The sequence below is a fragment of the Aquarana catesbeiana genome, linkage group LG10, assembly GCF_042186555.1.
Source record: "Aquarana catesbeiana isolate 2022-GZ linkage group LG10, ASM4218655v1, whole genome shotgun sequence".
Classification (NCBI taxonomy): Eukaryota; Metazoa; Chordata; class Amphibia; order Anura; family Ranidae; genus Aquarana; species Aquarana catesbeiana.
The window spans coordinates 163,957,691-163,980,942 of NC_133333.1; positions in this window are offsets into that span (position 1 = coordinate 163,957,691).

Genomic DNA, 23,252 nt, shown 5'->3' on the forward strand with positions numbered 1-23,252 from the left:
GCTCAGGAGACCACTGTCCCCACTCCAGTGGCTCCTGAACCAGCGTTGCATGAGAGGTCTTCTCCTACAAGTCAGGCTCTACTACCAGGTACCTAACAGTATGAAGCAGCCATGACTGAGCCTGCAGGAGACACCTCTCCGATGAAGGAAATATGCACACACCTTGCGGCCCTTACTCAAGCTGTGCAATCCCTTCAGGATAACTATAACAGATTGGAAGGACAAGTTCAGAATCTTGCAGGGTCTAACCCTCCGGCCTCCTCTTCAGCCGCAGCTCCTGTACAGACTGCTCCAGCCCCTTCAGTTGTGATGCTTCCACCTGAACCAAGGGTCCCCATCCCTGAGAGATTCTCTGGAGACAGGGCTAAGTTTCGGGCCTTTCGCAATGCCTGCCAGCTCTTTTTTGCACTACAGCCCCGAACCTTCTCGCTGGAAGTCACCAAGGTGGGGTTAGTGATTTCCCTCCTACAAGGGGAACCTCAGACTAGGGATGAGCCGAACACCCACCTGTTCGGTTCGCACCAGAACATGCGAACAGGAAAAAAGTTCGTTCGAATGCGCGAACACCATTAAAGTCTATAGGACATGAACATGAATAATCAAAAGTGCTAATTTTAAAGGCTTATATGCAAGTTATTGTCATAAAAAGTGTTTGGGGACATGGGTCCTGCCCCAGGGGACATGGATCAATGCAAAAAAAGTTTTAAAAACGGCCGTTTTTTCAGGAGCAGTGATTTTAATAATGCTTAAAGTCAAACAATAAAAGTGTAATATCCCTTTAAATTTTGTAGCTGGGGGGTGTCTATAGTATGCCTGTAAAGGGGCGCATGCTTCCAATGTTTAGAACAGTCTGACAGCAAAATGACATTTCGAAGGAAAAAACCAATTTAAAACTACTCGCGGCTATTACATTGCCGACAATACACATAGAAGTTTATTGATAAAAAAGGCATGGGAATTCCCCACAGGGGAACCCCAAACCAAAATTTAAAAAAAAAAATGATGTGGGGGGTCCCCCTAAATTCCATATCAGGCCCTTCAGGTCTGGTATGGATATTAAGGGGAACCCCGGCCAAAATTTAAAAAAAAAATGACGTGGGGTTCCCCCTAAATTCCATACCAGACCCTTCAGGTCTTGTGTGGATTTTAAGGGGAACCCCGCGCCAAAAAAAAAAAAAAACGGCGTGGGGCCCCCCCAAAAATATATACCAGACCCTTATCCGAGCACGCAACCTGGCAGGCCGCAGGAAAAGAGGGGGGGACGAGAGTGCAGCCCTCCCCCTCCTGAACCGTACCAGGCCACATGCCCTCAACATTGGGAGGGTGCTTTGGGGTAGCCCCCCAAAACACCTTGTCCCCATGTTGATGAGGACAAGGGCCTCATCCCCACAACCCTGGCCGTTGGTTGTGGGGGTCTGCGGGCAGGGGGCTTATCGAAATCTGGAAGCCCACTTTAACAAGGGGACCCCCAGATCCCGGCCCCCCCCCCTGTGTGAAATGGTAAGGGGGTACTTACCCCTACCATTTCACTAAAAACCTGTCAAAAATGTTAAAAATGACAAGAGACAGTTTTTGACAATTCCTTTATTTAAATGCTTCTTCTTTCTTCTATCTTCCTTCATCTTCTTCTTCTGGTTCTTCTGGCTCTTCTGGTTCTTCCTCCGGCGTTCTCGTCCAGCATCTCCTCTGTGGCGTCTTCTATCTTCTTCTCCTCGGGCCGCTCCGCACCCATGGTATGGGGGGAGGCTCCCGCTCTTCTCTTCGTTTTCTTCTTCCTTCTTCTCTTCTTCTCTTCTTCATTTTCTTCTCCGGGCCGCTCCGCATCCATGCTGGCATGGAGGGAGGCTCCCGCTGTGTGACGGCGTCTCCTCGTCTGACAGTTCTTAAATAACGGGGGGCGGGGCCACCCGGTGACCCCGCCCCCCTCTGACGCACAGTGACTTGACGGGACTTCCCTGTGACATCACGGGAATGCCACAGGGAAGTCCCATCATGTCCTGTGCGTCAGAGGGGGGCAGGGTCACCGAGTCACACAGCGGGAGCCTCCCTCCATGCCAGCATGGATGCGGAGCGGCCCGGAGAAGAAAATGAAGAAGAGAAGAAGAGAAGAAGAGAAGAAGGAAGAAGAGAAGAAAACGAAGAGAAGAGCGGGAGCCTCCCCCCATGCCATGGGTGCGGAGCAGCCCGAGGAGAAGAAGATAGAAGACGCCGCGGAGGAGATGCTGGACGAGAACGCCAGAGGAAGAACCAGAAGAACCAGAAGAAGATGAAGAAAGATAGAAGAAAGAAGATGCATTTAAATAAAGGAATTGTCAAAAACTGTCTCTTGTCATTTTTAACATTTTTGACAGTTTTTTAGTGAAATGGTAGGGGTAAGTACCCCCTTACCATTTCACACAGGGGGGGGGCCGGGATCTGGGGGTCCCCTTGTTAAAGGGGGCTTCCAGATTCCGATAAGCCCCCCGCCCGCAGACCCCCACAACCACCGGCCAGGGTTGTGGGGATGAGGCCCTTGTCCTCATCAACATGGGGACAAGGTGTTTTGGGGGGCTACCCCAAAGCACCCTCCCAATGTTGAGGGCATGTGGCCTGGTACGGTTCGGGGGGGGTGCACTCTCGTCCCCCCCTCTTTTCCTGCGGCCTGCCAGGTTGCGTGCTCGGATAAGGGTCTGGTATGAATTTTTGGGGGGACCCCACGCCGTTTTTTTTTTTTTTTTTGGTGCGGGATTCCCCTTAAAATCCATACCAAGGTCTGGTATGGAATTTAGGGGGAACCCCACGTCATTTTTTTTTTAAATTTTGGCCGGGGTTCCCCTTAATATCCATACCAGACCTGAAGGGCCTGGTATGGAATTTAGGGGGACTCCCACGTCATTTTTTTTTTTTTAATTTTGGTTCGGGGTTCCCCTGTGGGGAATTCCCATGCCGTTTTTATCAATGAACTTCTATGTGTATTGTCGGCAATGCAATAGCCGCGAGTAGGTTTAAATGGGTTTTTTCCTTCGAAATGTCATTTTGCTGTCAGACTGTTCTAAACACTGGAAACATGCGCCCCTTTACAGGCATACTATAGACACCCCCCAGCTACGTAATTTAAAGGAATATTATACTTTTATTGTTTGACTTTAAGCATTATTAAAATCACTGCTCCTGAAAAAACGGCCGTTTTTAAAACTTTTTTTTGCATTGATCCATGTCCCCCGGGGCAGGACCCGGGTCCCCAAACACTTTTTATGACAATAACTTGCATATAAGCCTTTAAAATTAGCACTTTTGATTTCTCCCATAGACTTTTAAAGGGTGTTCCGTGGCATTCGAATTTGCCGCGAACACCCCAAATTGTTCGCTGTTCGGCGAACTTGCGAACAGCCAATGTTCGAGTCGAACATGAGTTCGACTCGAACTCGAAGCTCATCCCTACCTCAGACCTGGGCTCATCAATTACTTGAGGGGGACTCAGTTCTAACCCAATCTTTGTCATCCTTTTTTGAAGCCATGGCGCAACTATACGAGGACCCTTAACAGACTGCCACAGCTGAATTAGCTCTGTTCGCGCTCCAGCAAGGCCGCAGACCAGCTGAGGACTATGTCACTGACTTCAGACGCTGGAGCGCGGACACTCAGTGGAATGATGCGGCCCTGCGTCACCAGTTCCGCATGGGTCTATCTGAAGGATTAAAAGATGAACTTGCCCGAGTGGGTATACCAAATACCCTTGAGGCCTTGATCTCCTTGACCATTCAAATTGACCGTCGCCTCCGGGAGCGTCGGTCTGAACGCTCTGCTCTACAATCCCGCCCGGCCTGGATGACAGCACGAGCACCGGTTCCTGCAGCACGCTACTTACCCTCACCTAGTACGAATCCAGTTAATGCCACGCCTGACACTTCGGAACCTATGCAATTAGGACTGATGCGACCTGCCTTGTCGTCCGAAGAACTTGCTCGACATCGGCAACTTAATCTGTGCCTCTATTGTGGTGGAACCGGGCACTATGTCCTTAATTGTCCAGTTAAAATAAGCAAGTGCCCATCTCCTGTGTATACCAGTCTCTCTGCTCTGTCTGCAAGTTCTACCCACCTTGCCCTTCCTCTCTAATTACAGCTCCAAGAAGAGATAATCCCGGTCAACACCATCATTGACTCCGGAGCGTGCAGCTGCTTTATTGACTTAACTTTTGCCAGCCAACATAACATCCCGTTACGGACTAAAACCCATGGACTCTCTGTATTCCTAGCTGATGGTTCCCGCATTAGATCCGGACAAGTAACTCAAGAAACCCTGCCTTTGTCTGCTACCACTTCCTCCCAACATAAGGAACTGCTGTTTCTTGATGCCATCACCTCTCCTATGTTTCCCATTATCCTGGGCATTCCCTGGCTGCAGGCTCACAATCCACACATTCACTGGGCATCTGGAGAAGTAAAATTCCTGTCATCCTACTGTCAAGAACACTGAAAGAAAGATACGGATCCTCCAGCCACTCTGCTGTGTCTGGACACCAACCAGAAAATTTGCCAGGCCATACCTAAACAATATCATGAATACATTGATGTTTTCAGTAAGAAGGGGGCAGACTCTCTTCCACCTCATCATCCCTACGATTGCCCCATCGAGTTTTTTTCGGACGCATCTTTCCTTTATCAGAAAAGGAACAAGAAGTACTAAAGACGTATATAGATGAAAACCTGGCCAAGGGCTTCATACGCCACTCCACCTCCCCAGCTGGTGCCGGAATATTTTTTGTCACCAAAAAGGACAAATCTCTCCGCCCATGTATAGACTACTGAGAACTGAATAAAATCACAAGAATCGGTATCCCCTACCCTTGATACCTGAACTATTCCAGAAATTAAGGACTGCCGTCATTTTTACTAAACTTGACCTAAGAGGGGCATATAATCTGATCCGTATCCGGCCGGGCACGAGTGGAAAACAGCATTCCGAACCCGATTCGGGCATTATGAAAACTTATTTATGCCCTTCGGACTCTGCAACGCCCCTGCGACTTTCCAACACCTGATTAATGATGTTCTCAAGGACTTTCTAGATGTGTTTGTGATCGCATACCTGGATGATATCTTGATCTTTTCGGAATCTCTTGATCTGCATCGAGAACATGTCTGCAGAGCGTTGGGTCGTCTCCGCTTACACAGACTTTATGCAAAATCGGAGAAATGCGAGTTCGAGCAACAGAGCATTCAATCTCTGGGGTTAATTATCTCTTCAACTGGCATCAAGATGGACCCGCAGAAGGTTTCCGCTGTTCTGGACTGGCCGGTACCCCAGGACAAGAAGGGAATTCAGCGGTTTGTCGGGTTTGCAAACTTTTATAGGAAGTTCATCAGGGGGTTCTCAGCCATAATTGCACCCATCACGCAGTTGACCAAACAAAATACCCGTTTTTCCTGGAATCAACTAGCCCAAGATGCTTTCGAAAACCTCAAAAGACTGTTTACCTCAGCACCAATCCTCAGTCATCCTGAACCATCTTTACCGTTTATTTTAGAGGTTGATGCCTCTGAGATAGCGGTAGGTGCAATACTTTCGCAACGTAAAGGTAGCAAAGATGTAATGCATCCTGTAGGGTTCTTCTCCCGAAAACTCTCCCCTGCGGAGAAAAACTATGATGTTGGTGATCGAGAACTTCTTGCTGTTAAGACTGCACTGGAGGAGTGGAGGTACCTGTTGGAGGGGGCTATGCATCCAGTACTAATTTACACTGACCATAAGAACCTGGAATATTTACGATCTGCTAAACGGCTAAAGCCTCGACAAGCTCGCTGGACCCTGTTTTTCTCACGTTTTTCCTTTCATATTACTTATCGGCCAGGCTCAAAAAATATTAAACCAGATGCACTATCACGAATGCATGACAATCCTAAGTACTTATCTACTCCTGACACCATCTTACCTGCAAACAATTTCTTGCTCCTACAAACAGATTTACTCTCCCAGATTAAGGAAGCATCCTCTGAGTCAGCCAGGCCTACAGGGATTACTCTGATAAACAGAGATAGACTGTTCTGGAAAGGAAGCCAAATTTTCGTCCCTGAAGAGGTTCGGGTCAAGGTTTTGACGCTTCTTCATGATCATCCACTGGCGGGCCACTTTGGAGTTCGCAAAACCCTGGAACTAGTGCAGTGTAGATTCTGGTGGCCCAATCTGAAAGACTTTTGCGAAAAATATGTCAGCTCCTGCCCTATCTGTACCCAGAATAAGACATCCAGGAATCGAGCTTGGGGCCTGTTAAAACCTTTACCTGTACCCGATAGGCCGTGGAAAATGATTTCTATGGATTTTATTCTGGAGCTTCCATGTTCTGAGGGGTGTTCAGCCATCTTTGTGGTGGTGGACCGTTTAACTAAGATGGCTCATTTTCTGCCTTTAAGGGGAACCCCGTCTGCCATCGAAACTGCTCGTATATTTGTCAAGGAGATCATCAGACTTCATGGAGTTCCTGTAAACATAGTATCCGATAGAGGGGTACAATTCACCTCATGTTTCTGGAGAGCCCTGTGTGAAACCCTGCAAATTGAATTGGCCTTATCCTCGGCTTATCACCCTCAAACTAACAGGCAGACTGAAAGGACCAATCAGACCCTTGAACAATACATCAGATGCTTTACATCCTTCACACAGGACGATTGGGTATCCCTGTTGCCTTTAGCAGAATTTGCTTACAATAATGCCAAACATTCTGCCACTGGTCAATTCCCTTTTTTCGCCAATTATGGCTTTCATTTAACCTTTCTACCCGATTTCCTTTCAGAGTCTTCAGTACCGGCAGTGCAGAGTACAGTGGATTTCCTCAGTCACAACAACCAGATGTTGCAGGAAACAGTGTCCAAGGCTCAGGCAGATGGTAAGAGAATCTTCGACCGAAAAAGAAGAGGGGAGTTGAACTTACAGATCGGCGATCAGGTATGGCTTTCTACTAATAATATCAAATTAGCATGTCCTTCTAAGAAGTTGGCACCTAGATTTATGGGACCTTTTCCGGTCAAGAGGAAAATGAATGAAGTCTCTTACGAACTGACCTTACCTGATTCGCTTAAAATACACCCGGTATTCCATGTATCTCTGCTTAAACCTGCTATACCTGATCCCTTCCCTGGTAGAGCAACTAGACCTCCTGAACCTATTGTATTTGATGGCAGCGAGGAATTTGAGTTTGAGGCTATCCTTGATTGTAGGAGAAGGCAAGGACAAAATCAATTCTTAATCAAGTGGAAAGGCTACGGCCCAGAAAGCAACTCGTGGGAACCGGACAGTAATGTTCATGCTAGGCATTTAGTTTGCGCCTATTTCTCTACCCATCCTGAGAAAAGAAGGTTTATGGGCATCCGGAGGCTGCCCTTTGGGGGGGGCAATGTCAGGGATCTACCAGCGCCAGACCTGGGCGCTTGCATGCGCCTATGCACTGGCGCACCCCTGTGCAAACTGCTACTGTTTCCATGCATCAGCATGACGCTCGGGCGCGCCGTTTTGGCGCCAAAGAACGCATAAGAGTTCTCCTGTTCCATGGGTGCATTGCTGCTTCGTCTCAGCTCTGTGATTCCTGTCAAACCTGTATCTGAGTGACTAATACTTGATTTGACCCGGCTTGTCTGACCATCCGTCCTGCTCCAACCCGACCCGGCCTGCCTGACTACTCTGCTGCCTCTACCAGATACTGTTGCCAACCTCTGCTTGACTACCGACTCTGCCTCTGCCTGCCGTGATTACCTGTCTCATCTACCTGCCGACCCGGACTGTCTGACCCTGTTTGTGCCTGCCGTTTGCTCTTGCTGTTGCACCTCCAGCTCCAGCTCCTGTGATCTCTGCAACTCCAGTGTGTCAGCCTGCTGCTTCCAGTCATCACCTTACCTGCAGTCCAGGAATGGGGTTGAAAGAGAAAACAAAGCAGAGGCCTCTCCAATAGGGTCCTGCCTCTTTCACAAAAATACAGGGACTATTGCGGTACCATAAGAAAAGAAATTTGTATATAAAAATATAAGTTTATTTCAAAATTAATAATAAAAAAGTCCTACAAAGGACATATATTGTACATAGTCATGATTACACATACACAAACAATGATAATTGTTTACAACATTGTTGATACTAAATTAATATAGCTAGTGCCCATATAGAGACATGGACAGAGGTTCTATAGTGTGATACTTGCAGACGTGACCTCTACGGTTTCGCGGTCACAGCCGCTTCTTCAGGAGGCGTCTGATAGTATGTGGTCTATAAAGACGAAAGACAATACAGTATCAACATGACAAGCAAAATACATATATAATTGTCACATGGTGCATGGATGAAATTGGAGAATATAACTAGGATATTAACATTTAAAAATTGCACTCACCAAACTATAACCCTGCAGGTTCTCTGGAGCGATGTTGTGAGACGCCCTCAAAGAGGCGTTCCCCCGGGGGCGGGCCAGGGAGGCAGATTAGGGTAATACTATTGTAGAAAATTTCAATGGGGTAAGGTTATTAAAGATTAAAATGGTGTGTTCTGTGTAAAGAATCACCCGGATGTGTCAAGGTAAGGAAAAAGATAGAAAAGAGGGGAGAAAACCGAAAAAAGAGAGAAAGAAAGAAGGGGAGGAGAGGGGGGGGGAAGGGGGGAAGAGATGGGGGGAAGATAGAGTGAGAGGTAAGAAGGAAAGGGAGGGAGAAAAGGGAAGGATAAAAAGAGAAGGAAGGGAGGGGGAGGGGGAGGGAAGGGGGGGGGGGGAAGGGGGGAAAGGGGGAAAAAGGGGAAGGGGAAGGGGGAGAAGGGAGAGGGAGGGAAGGAGGGAAAAAAAAAGGAGAGAAAGGGGGGAAAGGGGGGGAAAAAAGAAAAGGGGGGAGGAAACAGAAGGGAAGAAGTGTGGAATGAAACAAGTACCCCAAAGTACCTATCAGAGGGATTGAAAAGCACACAGAAATAACAACAAGAAAATTAATGGTAGCAAAGGGATTTTTACCTATAAAATTATTTGCTGTAATGAAAACCCAGACTAAAAGGCTGTTGGTACCCAGAGTGACATGACTAGTATAGTCAGTGGTTAAGACGCCACATCATTCCTCTACAAGGAGTCACTGTAAGAAATATAAATCAACAAAAGGGATATTGTAAGTGGTATGAGGAATGAAAAAAGTTGCTAAGTATTTTATGCCGAGCAGGAGGGGAAGGAGTGCCCTATAGAAGTAATGGGCACCTCCATCCCACATGAATAAACACAGCATAAGTACTTACAGGAACTCCGGAAGGCGTCAATGCGATGCTGGGTATCCGTCAGTGACGGTGAACAGCTGGGTCTGGGCATCTTAAATGCCTCCAACCCGGAAGTTCAACGGCGGCGTGACCGCCGCGATTACTTCCGGGTCCGGTCCTCCACTGTTGCGCAGGCGCGGGGGGGAGATCACCCGACGCAGTCTGCAGTCCAGCCATCCCTGGAGGGATCTCTACCTCTATCCAGCATCAGAGACTACACTCCAACAGGCACTCCTACCCCACTGCGCTCAGGAGACCACTGTCCCCACTCCAGTGGCTCCTGAACCAGCGTTGTATGAGAGGTCTTCTCCTACCAGTCAGGCTCTACTACCAGGAACCTAACACTGTCTCTTGATGATAGTAAGGGGAGGTGGAGCTGTAAACTGGTGGTTCTGTTAATCCAAAAGAGGCACAATACTACCTATAAGATGGATACTGTCTAAATAAACCCAGGGTCCCTGTCTGCTCACCAAGACCTCCGTGAACGTATTCTAGATATCTACAGTGTCGGAGGTAAGCCTGACTGTTCGATCACTAAATTCTCTACACATCTCATGGGCAAAGTTGGCCAACAGGAACGATACTATAAACCACAGATTGGGCCACGGGCGGAACCAAACATGGAACGTTACTAGACCGCAACCTCCTTTCTCTAATCGCTCCGCAAATCCTTTTGCTCTACTACACCCTTCCCTGGATTCAGAAGATGCTACCAATCCCCCTCTACCTAGCTCTCAGAATCAAACTCCCAATCATAGGCGTGTGCACAGGGTGTGCCGGGTGTGCCCAGGCACACCCTAATCACCCTGTGCACATTAGTGTTATTGCTCTGTGTAGCAGCAGTAACAGGGGAAAGATCTCCCTCTTACCGGCTCTGCCATAAGAGAAGTGTTTATGCTTTTCTCTTTTACTGTGCCGGCAGGGAGACCAATGTGCCGGGGTCATATATATGTAGACACCCGCACACACATGTGTGTTTGAGCTTAAGGGTGCACACCCTAATGCAATAGGCTGTGCACACCTATGCTCCCAATTTTCCACCTTCAAGTATGACTCTTACCCCTGACATTTTGGACACCAAACTGTAGCTTTTACTTCAACAAATCACGTCCAATGTCTCGGCTGAGGTAAGCAAACTAGCTGCCGAATTGAGAGGGGAAATAACCCAAACTGGTGATCGCACAGACACCCTGGAGAGCAAATTCGATGAGATGATAAACTATGTACAAGCGATAATACCTTACGCCTCTCAGTTTCTCAACTGCAATTACAATAAGAAGACTTATGCCCTGTACACACGATAGGATTTTCTGATGGAAAATGTGTGATAGGACCTTGTTGTCGGAAATTCCGACCGTGTGTAGGCTCCATCACACATTTTCCATAGGAATTTCCCGACACACAAAGTTTGAGAGCTTGCTATGAAATTTTCCGACAACAAAATCCGTTGTCGGAAATTCCGATCGTGTGTACACAAATCCGACGCACAAAGTGCCACGCGTGCTCAGAATAAATTAAGAGACGAAAGCTATTGGCTACTGCCCCGTTTATAGTCCCGACATACATGTTTTACGTCACCGCTTTCAGAAGGATCGGATTTTCCGACAACTTTGTGTGACCGTGTGTATGTAAGACAAGTTTGAGCCAACATCGGAAAAAATCCTAGGATTTTGTTGTCGGAATGTCCGATCAATGTCCGACCGTGTGTACAGGGCATTAGAGAACAGAGAAAGAAGACAAAACCTACACTTCAAAGGAATTTTGGGGACGGTGGGTGACTCTGAGCTCCGGGCTTATCTTCTTGGCCTCTTTAACAACTTGGCCCCCTCAGTTGTAGACATAGACCGGCGTTTGGACAGGGCCCATCGGTCTCTGGGCCCAAAACCTCCAGCGGGAGCTAGACCCAGAGATGTTGTGGTGAGGTTTCATTACTTCGAAAGTAAGGAGGCACTAACATTGGCAACACGCAATAAATCCCAAATTATGTATAAGGGTGCTAAATTGCAGATCTTTAGCGACCTTTCTCCCATCACCCTCGCTAAATGGAGGAATCTACGCCCACTTACTTTACATTTGGTAAACAACATAAGATCCCATACTACTGGGGATTTCTTTTCCGTCGAGCTGTATCTAAAGATGGAGCCCAATACTCTTTGCGTGAACTGCAAGAGGCTGAGGCCTTCCTAAAAAATTTGGGCCTCCCCCCTCTTCCGGAGGATGACATGATCCCTTCTGCTACACAAGTCCGTTTACCTCCAACCACACCCACTCGCATCTGGACCCCTGTCAGGGGCAAGTCCAAGTAACATCTTTCCACCCCTTAACACCTGCGATCTTCTTAACAACCTCCTTGAACATCTTCCTGAACGTTCCTTTTTGGTTCTATTCCTCACTACCCTTTGCATTTCCATTGCCTCAAATTTTTGGATGAAACGATGTTGCTGTTTTGGTTACTTAAGTTTTGAATCTACCCTGCTCCCTTTCCGGGGTAGAATTTTTTCCCACCCCACGAGATGCTTTCACTAGAGGTTTTGATACTTTGAGTGACAAATTTACCTGTTTACTTGTTAACTTTGTTTTTCCCTAAGGTGTACAGGTTTTTTTTTTTTTTTCAAGGTCTTTTTGTTTCTTTTTTTTTGTTTTTTTCTCTGCTATCAAGCTCATAAGGTGAGCTGCAGGCCCTTTCCATCTCCTCAGTCAGAGTCGCCAGATGGAAGTTCGTTCACGTCCCTATCAGGCCCTGGTCTTTACTCTCTACTCTGTCCTCCACCGCCTCCACCCACTGACTCAATCACTGCCCAGGAGATCGCTAATCACTTCAAAAACAAGATTGATACAATCTGCGATGAGATCTCCGCTCTACAGGTATCTCCCCCAGCTAAGACCCCATGTCAACAGGTATATCTGACACTCCCCCTATTCAAATCTGCTACTACAGACGAAGTTGCTAAACTCCTTTCTATCGCTCACCTAACCACCTGTCCCGTGGACCCTATTCCCTCTCATATGCTACGGTCGCCCTCTGACTCCATCCTACACTCTCTAACCCACATCTTCAATCTCTCCCTCACCTCTGGCGTCTTCCCCAATGCTCTAAAATATCCACTGGTCACCTCCATACTTAAAAAGCCATCCTTGGATCCTACCAATCTTAACAACCTACGCCCCTACTTGGCCCCCTCAGTTGTAGACATAGACTGGCGTTTGGACAGGGCCCATCGGTCTCTGGGCCCAAAACCTCCAGCGGGAGCTAGACCCAGAGATGTTGTGGTGAGGTTTCATTACTTCGAAAGTAAGGAGGCACTAACATTGGCAACACGCAATAAATCCCAAATTATGTATAAGGGTGCTAAATTGCAGATCTTTAGCGACCTTTCTCCCATCACCCTCGCTAAATGGAGGAATCTACGCCCACTTACTTTACATTTGGTAAACAACATAAGATCCCATACTACTGGGGATTTCTTTTCCGTCGAGCTGTATCTAAAGATGGAGCCCAATACTCTTTGCGTGAACTGCAAGAGGCTGAGGCCTTCCTAAAAAATTTGGGCCTCCCCCCTCTTCCGGAGGATGACATGATCCCTTCTGCTACACAAGTCCGTTTACCTCCAACCACACCCACTCGCATCTGGACCCCTGTCAGGGGCAAGTCCAAGTAACATCTTTCCACCCCTCAACACCTGCGATCTTCTTAACAACCTCCTTGAACATCTTCCTGAACGTTCCTTTTTGGTTCTATTCCTCACTACCCTTTGCATTTCCATTGCCTCAAATTTTTGGATGAAACGATGTTGCTGTTTTGGTTACTTAAGTTTTGAATCTACCCTGCTCCCTTTCCGAGGTAGAATTTTTTCCCACCCCACGAGATGCTTTCACTAGAGGTTTTGATACTTTGAGTGACAAATTTACCTGTTTACTTGTTAACTTTGTTTTTCCCTAAGGTGTACAGGTTTTTTTTTTTTTTTCAAGGTCTTTTTGTTTCTTTTTTTTTGTTTTTTTCTCTGCTATCAAGCTCATAAGGTGAGCTGCAGGCCCTTTCCATCTCCTCAGTCAGAGTCGCCAGATGGAAGTTCGTTCACGTCCCTATCAGGCCCTGGTCTTTACTCTCTACTCTGTCCTCCACCGCCTCCACCCACTGACTCAATCACTGCCCAGGAGATCGCTAATCACTTCAAAAACAAGATTGATACAATCTGCGATGAGATCTCCGCTCTACAGGTATCTCCCCCAGCTAAGACCCCATGTCAACAGGTATATCTGACACTCCCCCTATTCAAATCTGCTACTACAGACGAAGTTGCTAAACTCCTTTCTATCGCTCACCTAACCACCTGTCCCGTGGACCCTATTCCCTCTCATATGCTACGGTCGCCCTCTGACTCCATCCTACACTCTCTAACCCACATCTTCAATCTCTCCCTCACCTCTGGCGTCTTCCCCAATGCTCTAAAATATCCACTGGTCACCTCCATACTTAAAAAGCCATCCTTGGATCCTACCAATCTTAACAACCTACGCCCTATCTACTTGCTCCCCTTTTCCTCTAAACTCCTTGAACGCCTGGTTTACAACCAACTGAGTGACCACCTCATTAAAAACAACCTTCTTGATCCCCTTCAATCTGGATTTCACCCTCAACACTCCACAGAAACTGCTCTTTTAAAACTCACAAATGACCTACTAACTGCAAAAATCAACGGACACTATTCTGTACTCCTACTTCTGGATCTTTCAGCTGCCTTTGACACAGTTGACCACTCACTCCTCCTCAAAAAACTTTACTCCCTCGGTCTCCGTGACTGTGCTCTTCAGTGACTCTCATCCTACCTATCCCAATGCACCTTCAGTGTCACTTACAATTCTACTTCCTCCACTCCTCTTCCCTTCTCTGTCAGGGTCCCCCAAGGTTCTGTTCTTGGACCTCTTTTATTTTCAATCTACACCTCTTCCCTGGGTCAGCTGATAGCCTCTCACGGCTTTCAATATCATTTCTACGCTGACGACACACAAATCTATTTTTCCACCCCTCAACTCACTCCATCAGTCTCCTCACGCATCACTAACTTACTAACCGACATATCTGTATGGATGTCACACCACTTCCTCAAACTCAACTTTTCCAAAACCGAGCTTATAATATTTCCTCCCTCACGTGCCTCTTCCCCTGACTTGTCTGTCAAGAGCAATGGCACAACCATCCACCCGTCCCCACATGTCAGGGTACTAGGTGTTATCCTGGATTCAGAACTCTCCTTTCGGCCCCACATCCAATCACTTTCCAAAGCTTGCCGCCTCAACCTCCGCAACATCTCTAAACTACGTCCCTTTCTAACCAACGAAACCACAAAGCTCCTGATTCACTCCCTGGTTATCTCTTGCCTCGACTACTGCAACTCCCTCCTCATTGGCTTAAATTTAAATAGACTATGCCCCCTTCAGTCCATCATGAATGCTGCTGCCAGACTCATCCACCTTACAAACCGATCAGTGTCTGCTACCCCCCTCTGCCAATCCCTCCATTGGCTGCCACTCGCCCAACAAATTAAATTCAAAATACTAACAATAAGTTACAAAGCCATCCACAACTCTGCCCCCAGCTACATCACTAGCCTAGTCTCAAAATACCAACCTAATCGCCCTCTCCGTTCCTCCCAGGACCTCCTGCTCTCTAGCTCCCTCATCACCTCCTCCAATATCTGCCTCCAGGACTTCTCCCGAGCCTCGCCCATCCTCTGGAATTCCCTACCCCAATCTGTCAGACTGTCTCCAAATTTATCCACATTTAGGCAATCCTTGAAAACTTTCCTCTTCAGAGAAGCCTATCCTGCCTCCATCTAACAACTGCGCTATTTTCTCCATTAGCTCATCCCCCACAGCTATTACCCTTTTGTATAACTTGACCCTCCCTGCTAGATTGTAAGCTCTAATGAGCAGGGCCCTCTGATTCCTCCTGTATTTAATTGTATTGTACTGTCCTCCCTAATGTTGTAAAGCGTTGCGTAAACTGTTGGCGCTATATAAATCCTGTAAAATAATAATAATAATAATTGTTATCTCATTTAAAACGATATCAACTGGGGGTTTGTCAATTAGTAGACAGAGGTGAAAAAATGCTGGTTGTTAACAATACCCTTAAACTACATTACATATACCTTTATATTATCAATAATTCAATGCCTATATTGTCTGATATTTCTACACTAGCATATCTGAATAGATTACAAACATGGCTTTGAAAATTATGTCCTATAATGTGAAGGGCCTGGGTTCCATTAATAAGCGCTGGTGGCCCTGAAGGATTTCAAGGCATCGGGCGCAGATGTGGTAATGATCCAGGAGACCCATTTTCGGGCAAGTGGATCATTAAAATTTGCCTCGAAGTTTTTCCCCACCTCCTTTCTTGCTTCTGACTCCACAGGCAGAGCAGGGGTGGCAATCCTGATCAGTCTCACGTGGATCCTCATGGGAGATTTCTTATCCTAGAATGTGAATACATGTCTGCCTCTTTTACACTAGTTAATTTATACGCTCCAAACACAGGCCAGATTGACTTCCTCAACAAACTTTTTGATACTCCTCAATATCGCACATAACCTTTTATGATAGTTGGTGGAGACTTCAATCTGGTCATGTCACCCACTAGGGATAGACAAACCCTTTTTAGTACTGTCCCATCCAAAAAAATATTGTCCCAAGCCAATTCCTTTCGTAAATGTATCAGGTCATGCAGACTCTTCGACTCATGGAGGATAAAACATCCCTCTGCTAAACAATTTTCTATTCACCAGCCCATAAAATGTATTCCTGCCTTGATCACTTTTTTATTTATCATCCCCTATGTGGTCGAATCGGATATTTCTCCCATTACATAGTCGGACCATGCGCCCATTATGTTAGATCTTATGCTTTCTCAGACTTATACCAAATCCTGTCATTGGCGTCTTAACGACCACCTTTTGCAGTCTGAAGTATCCCACTCCATCCTAGCAAATGGCTTAAAAGTGTATTTTTTACTCAACACTGGATCAGTATCTCAGATTTCTACACTGTGGGAGGCATACAAGGCTGTTTTCCGAGGTGCATGTATAGCTGAATGCTCTCGGCTGAAGAGAGATAGAAATAGTCTTATACAGTCTTTAATGTCCGCTCTAGTAATTGCTGAGTGGAGGCTTTTGGGTGGTCCCACAGTGATGAAATTACACAAAGTCATTCATCTCAGAGAACAAATTAAATCAACAAAACTTGACAAAACAGCCAGGTCCATGCTGTGGACGAAACAAAAATTTTATGAATACTCCAATAAACCCCACAGGATGTTAGAGTTAATAAGCTATGCCCACAACCGTTTAATTAATTCCCTGACTTTCTTCAACAGTCAGATGGATCTAGAACACACTGCCCCCGTGAGATGTCCAAAATTTTTTGCAAATTTTACAGCAAATTGTATAATTGCCTGACCCCGGAGAACCATATTAACTACCGAAGAAAATTTTGATTCCTTTTTCTCCAATATAAAGTTACCGTAATTATCTACAACAGATTTAGAGAGTTTGAACGTAGCAGTATCAGCTGAAGAACTCTTAGCTATAATTAAAAGCCTCCCATTACACAAAGCTCCCGGCTTGCTCTACTCCTATTACAGATCTTTTTTTGACATTTTATCTCCACATATGCTAGCTTTATATGATTCTCTCCTTAAGGGCACTCCTCCGCACTCACATTTCTTCCATTCATTCATTTCGGTTATTTCAAAGCTTGGAAAGGATCCCTCTATCCCAGACAACTACAGACCCATAGCCCTCCTAAATTCAGACTACAAAATATTTACAAAAATCCTTGCCTCCCAACTATCCGGGCTCATCCCCAAACTGATCCACAGGGATCAGGTGGGTTTCGTGCTTGGTAGGCATGCGGGAGACAACACCCAGCATACAATGGACCTAATAGACCTTTTAGATAGAACTTCTCGTTCGGCATTAATCCTGAGTTTAGACGCACAGAAAGCTTTTGACAGGCTAAGTTGGCCCTACATGTTTGCCACTTTAAAAATATTCAGTTTTAGCGGTCCTTTTCTAAAAGCTTTAGAGGCCCTTCACTCAACTGTCACAGCACAGGTGCAAATGTCGTCCTTCCTGTCTCCTGGCTTCCCCATGACAAATGGAACTCGGCAGGGTTGTCCTCTTTCGCCATTGCTTTTTATCTTGTGCTTGGAACCCCTAGCCGAGTCTATCCGTATTCACCCAGATATACGTGGTGATGAGACAGGGGGAATATAAATTATCATTTGCTATATATTATAGCAAATATATATATATATATATATTTGCTTACTATAACTAACCCATTGATATCTCTCCCCTCGTTACACAAACTATTGACTTCTTTCAGTGCTATCTCCGGATATAAAGTCAACACCTCCAAAACTGAAGCCCTTCCTATACACATTCCATCGCCCTTATTATCCCAACTCAAAGAATCATACTCTTATACATGGCATGACACCTCTCTCAAATACTTGGGTGTCCTACTTACCCCTTCCGATGCCTCCCTTTATAATACTAACTTTCCTCCTCTGATATTGGATATTAATAAGTCTCTGTCGAACTGGACCAAATATCCCCTGTCCCTCTTAGGCAAAATCAACGTTTTAAAAATGTCTGTTCTACCCAGATTGCTCTATTACTTTGAAACTCTACCAGTAGCTGTACCTGCTTCACAACTAAAAGCACTCCACAGGAATTTTCTAAAATTTATATGGAATGGTAGGGCCCATCGCATAGCGAGCTCTGTGATGTTTTCCCTTAGATCCAGAGGAGGTTTAGGAGCTCCGGACATTACTAAATACTATCATGCCACACATTTAAGGGCCATTACCTCTTGGACTTTCTTGCATGCACCAAACCAATGGGCCGCCATTGAAAAAGGGGTACTCTATCCGGTCCACCCGTGTTCCTTGATTTGGGGTGCCCCCCCACTCTGGATCCTTTATATAAACATCAGTGCACTGGCCCAATGGCATTAACTTTAACCATTTGGCGTCATTGCCTCAAAAGTTATCCCCTTATGTTCCACTGCTCTCCTCTTGTGAATGTATTATTCAACCCGCTTATTCCGGACAATATGTCCCTGGGCAGGATTTTTCCTTGGATTAATGTACATCTCTTTCAGCTCCAGAACCTGGTCCATCCCATAATGAGGAGACTGCATACTTTCAACACTTTAGGTGAAAAATTTGATATACCATCACACCTTTTCTACTTTTACCTGCAGATTAGACATTTCTTCCACTCTAAATCACCAACCCTGACCCTAGATAAGCCAACTACCTTTGAATACCTATGTGCCCAGGGCCCTAATCAACTGCATTTAATTTCATGTATTTACTGTATACTCCATGAGTCAACTCCTATCACGGAAACCTTGCACCATTATATGAGCAGGTGGTCTCACTTAGTGGGCCGTCCTGTCACAATACACATGTGGGATAGGATTTGGTCCTCTACTTTTAGATCTTCCAAATGTGTCACTCAGAGGGAGACATCCATTAAGATTCTCATGTTTTGGTATAGAACTCGGGATGTAATTCATAAGTATGAACCCTCAGTCCCGCCGCACTGTTGGCGGTGTGGGACTGACATAGGCTCTTTATTTCATATCTTTTGGCAGTGCTCCCTGATTCAACCCTTTTGGCCTGATGTACATTTTCTTATACACAAGGTGGTTGGGGTGTCCCTTCCGATGGAACCTTTGATTTATCTGTTAGGTCTACCTTCTTTTGGTGTATCTAAAAAGGCAAATAGGCTAATATCTTATATTTTACTAGCCGCCAGGAGGCTTATCCCACTGTCCTGGTTATCCAATGCACCTCCTTCATGATCCAGATTTCTACATCTGGTGGCTGAGATTCGGACGATGGTGTTTTTGACGGGCTCGGTGCATGACTGCATCCTCCAATTTAATAAAATATGGGAACCATGGGATCATTCGGAATTCGGGACCCCCATACTACCAAACGCCCTAATCTTCTATTGATTCTACATTGATTGTGTCTATTTGACTTCTTGAGGTTCTAGATTCTTAGCCGTAATACGCCTTCTATGTACATCAAAGGGAAATGATGCAATTCACACTCATGCCTGGTTTCTGTGAACACTTTTCTTTCTACTTATAATTGTTATTTTCTATTTTATTTTTCCTTTTTTCTATGACTGTTTATAATGCACTTTCATTGATAGTGTAATGTACATTTTGTTACAATTTTGTACTTGTTCTCTGATACCCCAATAAAAATACAATTTTGAAAAAAAAAAAAATAAGACAAGGCCGTAGGTCCGGAGGGCCGAAAAACAAACCAATAATCCAGATTGCAAAATCGAGCAAGGACCCGAAAAACCTTGACCACCCACTGCAGAAAAGAACTGACCAACTCGAAATACGGACAGTGAGATAGCGCAACCCATAGGCAGGCATCCGTCCACAAAATATTCTCCCTCTCAACCCCACCCCAACAAACGTGCACTATCCAGATGCACCAACAAAAGACCGAAAGCCACCTCAATGTTGGACTTTGAATCAACGCCCCCCTACCAAACCACTGAACCCACCGCACTGCCTTGTCAAAGGATGCATAATACACCGTATAAAGGGCAGGATCAATCTCATCATTTACCGACCCACCCTGCGGGTGGGAAAAGTGAAGAATAAGCCAAAACGGATTTAGTACCCCCAACAGCGAAACCACCAGGACCCCCAATAGCAGCCTCGCAAACGAACCCACCATTCTACCTCAAAGATACCTCCTTCCACGGTTTACTAGAAACCACATCCGGATATTTTGTTTGCTGAATGCAGGTTGGCTAAGACAAGAGGCAATTCCACCAACATGCTGGGAAACGGGAACCCCTACTTAAAACCCGACCACGGCATTCCCCTGTTCAGATAGTTACTTAGACATGGACAAGGAATGGGCACCTCCACAGCCCAACCTCTCGTGGCGAAAACAACATTATCCCCCGAACTTGCAAATGCCCTTGTTGAACTGCCAACAGCACCCCTTGTGCTTCCTGGCCAGAATGGCAAAGAGGCTTGGGCCTCTCTGGACCTAACTAATGGAACAAGCTAGCCGAATAAAGCTGAACAATTCTCCAGCACTTTTTTAATGCTCGCCATTAACTTAAACGCCTGCATTCCCTTATCAAAAGTACGCGGAATAGGGCGATAAAGCCACTACTCCTCTTCCACCGCTTTGCTCATATCTGTCTTGACCGTATCCAAATTAAATTCCTCCTCGTAGCAAACATAGACCTTGCATCGAGCTGCGTCTGCCAGATGAACCCCTCCGCCGCCAACCCCCCCCCCCAAACTGGAAGGCCCGTCCATACTCACCTGGGAAACCCCAGCCCCAGCTGGTGAAGAGGTGCTCGCCCCGTACTTACCTGTGGAACCCCCACTACCAGGCGCGTGGCAACCACCATGAAAATGTACTCTCACATGGATTAGAACCTTCACCACTATAAGACGGGATCGCGGCAGCAGGGGCAGAGCCGCAACGCCCCTACTCACCATATCCCTACCGCCTGCTAACAGAGATTACATTAATTGCTACAGCAACGCATCCCCGTAGCCCAACCCTCCCAAAGACCCCAGCCCCACAACACCCCGACACCAAGACCGGCGCCACCACTGGCCCACCCCTAACCGGAATATCCAAGCGGACAGCGGGGGGGGGGTATTCACATACAATAAAGACCAGGAGAAGCAATAAACAAAGAAACAGAAGAGGACTTACTAGGCTGCGCAGAGGAAACCGACCGACCAGTCGCCATTCCGGATCCCTGCCGAGGCTCCGCCAGGCCCGCCGCTGCACCAGGCACTTCTCCAGTTGAGGCCGTGAGATCTCCAACCGAGCGTTGGCCCTCCTGCTTGCCAGCAGATGCTGCTCCATTACTGACACCATCCCATCCTGGCCTCCGCTTCTTCCCGTGATGGCTGCGGTCGTCCTGGGGGAGGGGCCCTCGCCAGCTCCATACTCGCTACTGCGACGCGCAGGGCTGAAGGCCCCACACTCGCCGCTGCCGACTCCTGCTCCACCGCTACACAAGTCCGTGAGGGGGACAGGGACACCATCCTCCTGGCCACCGCAAGGCATTTCTGTGGACTCCTCCCTGACCCCCCCGGCTGAAGCGGGGTTATGCCGTTTAGCCTGGGGCCCTGGAACCTAACCAGGTTCTGCATAAGAGGTAACAGCACAAACAACTGCTTATGTGTTACCTCTTCTCCTGCACGTACCTGAATGATTGGCTCCGCCCCCCGGCCACACTAATAGACACAGGTCGAGCTGGTTAGCACCGCCCTATGTCCACCCCATATTGCCATTTTCTGCACCTGATTTCCTGGTGCATCTATCCCCCAGCGTCCTCCAGTCATGTGGTCCCTACACTAAGGTTCCCTTGCTCTGGGACTTTCTGATCAGTGCTGATCAAGGGGCAAAAATCTGACAGGGCAGTTGTACAGTGTCAGAAGCCTTTCTTAATCCAATATCTGCTTATTAACATACTAACATATGAGTTAGGTCGTTTTTTTTATTTCAATAAAAATGTTTATTGAAAAATAAGAAGTTTACCAGTTAAGCAAGAACACATTTTCATGGACAAGAAAAAGTAATCAAGACAAATACATGTCAAAACAAAGTCCAATACAAGCGTTATGCGTAATACAGCATATTACTAAGGCACAAGCAATCCATGTTAATCATGTGCTCCATTTTAAAACATGTGTAGCGCCCTGCTCCTATTGATCAGGCACTTGCATGTAAATTTAGGGGGTTATCTGTTCTGTATATAGTTCAGATTTAATCTGTAGCTAATTTAGCTTCTGTTCCAGCATTGGCTGTGTTGCGTGTAGTTCCACACTGTCGTCTGTAGGTGTCGCCAGTGTTGGAAGAGCAACAGGCTGAAGTGTATTGAGTGCTCTTCTTTCTCAGAAGTAACCCAGCAGAGGTGGTCCACCGCTGTGCATTCTGGGAGAGGGTACTTAAGAGGCAGACGCCATTTTCTTTGGCTCTTGCCTCCTGGCCCTCCTGGCCTAAGGTATGTGACAACTTCGTTCTTGTCTAGGAACCATGATGGCCCAAGGCTATGTTACTACAAGTGGGTCCAGAAGTCATCTGGGGCCTGTTGGTTCAGAGATGGTCCTGTGCTGTCTGTCCTGCGGGAAGAAGCCAAGCAATTGAAGGATCCAGGGGCTAGACTCATCTTGGAGAGGACCGTGCGAAAGGCTGATATCTCAAGAAGAGCCTGGTGACTCAATTGGAGGATGCATCCTAACTAAGCTACCGCACAGTACTGCCGGGTCAGCTTAAAGGTTCTGGTACTGTGTTTGCTGTTCAACTACTACTAAATCCTGTGGCAGAGGATTGTTCAACCATTTCTGTTCTTCTTAAGTCTGTGGCAGAGACTTTTCGTCCGTGCGCCATTCCTGCTGCTAGGTCAGTGAGAGAGGCCTATCCGGGTGGGCAAGATCCGTAGATTGAAGGTGTGTTTGTCTTCAGGATCTCAAATTCCTCAGTGATCTGCATAAGGTATCTGAACCCTCCTGCAACTCTTTTTCTACCTCTTTACTGCTACTTCTTCAAAAGTTTTGCAATAAAGCATTGGAAACAGAATTAAGTGACTGGTGCATACATTGGTCGGCGCAAGGCCTAATACAGACTCTAAGTCCCGTGTCTGGTGGAAATACAGGTAAGAGGGCAACGGCAAAAACCCAAATTAAATCAGCCGCTCCTTCGGGGGTAAGCGCTACACATGGAAAGAAATTAGAAAGTAGTTTGAAATCAGAGAAATAGGAGGGTATAGAATAAACTGACATCCGGTCAAGCATAGAGCACTCAAAATTAAAGTGATATTAAAATATTGTTTTCTTTTGTTTAACCACTTCCCGCCCGGCCTATAGCAGATTGATGGCCAGGCGGTGGTTCAGTTATCCTGACTGGGCATCAT